Genomic DNA, 4,772 nt, shown 5'->3' with positions numbered 1-4,772 from the left:
ATACTCTTTATTGGGTTATTTGTAATTTACACGGACATGATTTAGTTGTTTATGATTTATGGTAATGTTGTTTTATGTCACATTACCCTGCCTATATTTCAACAAAAGCATTAGAAGCAAAAAATAATGACTCATATTGTATTGTTTAGAATAAAGGCAGGAATTAAATCGCAGAGCAAATAAATTAGTCTGGTGTTCGGAAGAAATCTCCTGCAGCCTCTACAATGAGCAATATCTTATCTTTGATGATTTAAAGACACTTGACTGATTAAATCTAATTGAAAGATACAGCATCATAAGGTCACAAGATCATAAGTGATATAAGCAGAATTAGGCCATTCGGTCCATCAAGTGTACTTCACCATTCAATCAAGGCTGATCTATCTGTCCCCCTCCTAACCCCAATCTCCTGCTTTCTCCCCATAACCCCTGACACCCTTACTAATCAAGAATCTAACTATCTCCGCTTAAAAATATCCATTGACTTGGTCTCCACAGCCTTCTGTGGCAAAGAATTCCACAGATTCACCACCCTCCGACTAAAGAAATCCTTCCTCATCTCCTTCCACTTCCTCCCCACGCCCACTCTATCCAAACCTTTCACGATTCGGAAGGTTTAAGTAAGATCCTCCCTCATTCTTCTAAACTCCAGCAAGTACAGGCCCAGTGCCATCAAAGGCTCATCATATGTTAATCCACTCATTCCTGGGATCATTCTTGTAAACCTCCTCTGGACTCTCTTCAGAGCCAGCACATCCAAGTGCCCTTCGGCCAACCGAGTTCATGCCGACCATCGATCACCCATTCACACTAGTTCCATGTTATCCCACATTCACATCCAAATCTTACACACATGGAGCAATACGTTCAAGGACGTATTAACCTACAAATCCTCACATCCTTGGGATGTGAGAGGAAACCAGAGCACATGGAGAAAACCCACGCATGCAAACTCCACACTGACAGCACTCAAGGGCAGGATCAAACCAGGTTCTCTGGTGCTGTGAGGCAGCAGCTCCACCAGCTGTGCTACTGTGCTGACACTTCAATAACTAGTGACAAAGCTTATGATATCCTTGTCACTAAGAATAAAAATCTTGTGGTTCTGCTCTCTTTCCCTATTGTGTCCGCCTCCTCTCCTACATTTAATTTCCTTGTACATCTAAAAAAGCTTCCTCCCAATTCATTTATATCTACCGTTCTGAAGTACAAATACCGTCCTGATTCAGGGAAATGGGATTAGTGTAGAAGGGCAAACAGGTTGGCAAGGGCTAGGTGCGTCCATTTTCATTCAGTACAACTCCGTGACTCTATGAAGAAACAATGAACTGCAGATCCTGGAATCTTTCGCAAAGCACAAAATGTTGTGGTAATTCAATAGGTCAGGCAGTATCTAAACATAGAAAATAGGTGCAGGAGTAAACCATTCGGTCCTTCGAGCCTGCACCGCCATTCAATATGATCATGGCTGATCATCCAGAATCAGTACCCCATTCCTGCTTTCCCCCCATATCCCTTGATTCCCTTAGCACTAAGAGCTAAATCTAACTCTCTCTTGAAAACATCCAGTGAATTGGCCTCCACTGCCTTCTGTGGCAGAGAATTTCACAGATTCACAACTCTCTGGGTGAAAAGGTTTTTCCTCATCTGAGACCTAAGTGGCCCACCCCTTATTCTTAAACTGTGGCCCCTGGTTCTGGACCCCCAACATCGGGAAAATGTATCCTGCATCTAGCCTGTCCAATCCCTTGAGAATTTTATATGTTTCTATAAGATCCCGTCTCATCCTTCTAAATTCCAGTGAATGCAAGCCCAGTCGACTCATTCTTTCAGCATACGCCAGTCCAACCATCCCGGGAATTAACCCGGTGAACCTATGCTGCACTCTCTCAATAGCAAGAATGTCCTTCCTCAAACTAGTAGGATAGACAATGTTTTGGTCAGGACCCTTCTTCGGACTCCGGAGATTTTCAGAGTCTGAACAAAGGTCCCGACCCAAAACATCACCTATCTATGTCCTCCAGGAGATGCTGCCTGATCCATTGAGTTACTTCACCTCTCTGTGTTTCGTGTCCAATGACTCTATCATTATGACTTGATGAGTCAGCAAAAATCTCAGATGCCCAGCCTTTGATTCTCTGCACACTGTAGGTTCTGTGCAACCGTGCCTCCAACTTCGAGATACCCTGGGTCCTCACTGAAACAATCACAATCACTCACTATGGCCACTGCCAATTCCAACCCCAGCATTTTACCTCTCATTTTCCAACCCATCCTTTACTCTGCTCCCTTAACTCCAAGTAATGCAGACCTGAAGGGGTGTGAGTAACATCGGGTCATGCCACCTATTGTCAGGCCTGCCTGCACCACTTAACTCACGAGAGAGCAACGGTTCACATTGTCAGAACTGATCACTTTTTCAGGATCATCTAGATTGCTTTAACAATCCCAGTTTTTCCCTGCCTTAGATAGACGCAAAATGCTGGAGTAACTCAGCGGGTCAGGCAGCATCTCTGGAGAGAAGGAATAGGTGACGCTTCGGGTCGAGACCCTTCTTCAGACTGAGAGTCAGTGGAGAGGGATACTGGAGGTATGAAAAGGTTCAGAACAAATTAGACCCGGCACCAATGACCAAGGAAAGATGGAGCCCACAATGGTCCATTGTTGGCTGTGGAAGAGGTGATAACGAAGGGATCTAATGAAGCAAACAGTGAAACAAGCAGGACAACTAGGGACAGAGAGAGAGGGAATGCAAGAGTGACTTGAAATTAGAGAAATCAATATTCATACCGTTGGGCTGTAAGCTGCCCAAGTGCAAAATGAGGTGCTGTTCCTCCAATTTCAGTGTGGCTTCCTTGGTCCTCTCTTTAAACCTCTTTTCCTTGTCTCCACTATCTTCCATTCCAATAACTGTCTCATCCAACATCAGCTCCAAAAAAGTTTACCTCCAGGCTCAAATCAAATAACAGCTACAACGAGTTAATGGCTTTCTAGTTCTGCTTCCCTTCCTTCACCTGCCCTACCCAACTGGACACTAACTTTATGATGCTCCCACCTGCTTTAATCCCGTACTCACACATTGCACTTATTTCCCCTCTATTCCCTGCAAGCCCATTACATCGAAGAGAACCACCTTATTTTATTATCTCCATGTTCTCATCAGCCTCGCCCAGATTTTACTACACACCTACATAATGAAGGTCGTAAATTTACTTAGCAACCTGCACAATCTGGGTTGTGGGAGGAAACTGAGAAACTGAGATGGGAACTAGCCAAAGTAAGTTTGCTTAAAAGGTAACTTGGACAGAGTATTACAAGATAAATCTGAGATATTGCATATTGGGAAGTGAAACCAGGGCAGGGTCATCACAGTGAACAGCGGGGCACGGAGTGCTGCAGAGCAGAAGGATCTAGGAGTATGAATACATAGTCCTCTGAAAGTGGCATTGCAGGTAGATTAGGGTGGTGAAGAATGCTTTTGGCACGCTGGCCTTTATGAGTCAAGGAACTGAGTATAGAAGTCGAGACATTATATTACAGTTTTACAAGACGTTGGTGAGGCCACGCTTGGAGAACTGTGTTCAGTTTTGGTCACTGCAATAGGAAAGATGTCCTTCTGCTGGAAAGAATGTAGAGAAAATTTACAAGGATGTTGCCAGTAATCGAGAGCCTGGCCTATAGGGAGAGGTTGGTCAGACTAGGGCTACTCCTTGGAGCACAGCAGGCTGAGAGGTGATCACACGGAGGTGTATAAAACCATGAGGTGGACGGACAGGGTGAATGCATAAAGTATTTTACCCAAGGTAGGGGGATGCAGCATTGGAGGGCATATGTTTATGGTGAGAGGGGAAATATGTAATAGGAACCTAAGGGACAACATTTTCACACAGAGGGTGGTGGGTGTATGGAACAAGCTGCCAGATCAAGTTGTTGAGGAAGGTACTATAACAACATTTAAAAGACATTTGGACAGGAACTTGGACAGGAAAGATTTAGAGGGATACTCGACCAAGTGGACCCCTTGGGTCCAAACCTCTCCTGCATTGGTGCAACATGCTCCACTCCCCCCCTCCCCTCCCCTCCCCCTCTCCCCCCCTCCATCCTCCCCCCTCCGCTCCCCTCTCCCTCCTCCCCCCTCCCCTCTCCCTCCAACCACCCTCCCCCTCCCCTCCCCCACCCCCCCCCCTCCCTTCCCCCTGCCTCCTTCCCTCCCTCCTCCCCTCCCTCCTCCATTCCCCCATCCAACCCCCCTTCCCCTCCTCTCCCCCTCCCCTCCCCTTCCGCCCTTCCCCTCCCCCCTTCTCCTCCCCCTTTCCCCTCCCCCCCACTCCATCCCCCTCAACCCCCCTTATCCTCCCTCCGCCCCCTCCCTCCCCCCTCCCTCCGCCCCCTCACCCCTCCCTCCCTAGGAGATAGATTTAAACTTTAAAATGTGAATAACTTTAAAAATATAACACCGATTTAAATTAAACTTCTTCCATTAGCACCAAAGGGACGACATTGAGTAAGGTGGGCCTAACATTGCCAGGCTATCGTGTACCATTTTGGCTGTAGTTCAGGAACAAACAAACAAACAAATAAGAGTTTTAGTATATAGATAAATCAAACACGGGCAAATGGGGCCAGCTTAGATGGCATCTCAGTAGGCTTGGACGAGTTGGGCTAAATACACTGTTTCAGTGCAATATGACTCTATGAATCTAAATGCCAGCCAGCTAAATAAATTAATCACGTTCAAATGAGAGGCTGATGTTAACCTCTTCACCCAGGCA

The sequence above is a fragment of the Rhinoraja longicauda genome, chromosome 24 (assembly GCF_053455715.1).
Source record: "Rhinoraja longicauda isolate Sanriku21f chromosome 24, sRhiLon1.1, whole genome shotgun sequence".
Lineage (NCBI taxonomy): Eukaryota > Metazoa > Chordata > Chondrichthyes > Rajiformes > Arhynchobatidae > Rhinoraja > Rhinoraja longicauda.
Note: the sequence above shows the minus strand (reverse complement) of the source record.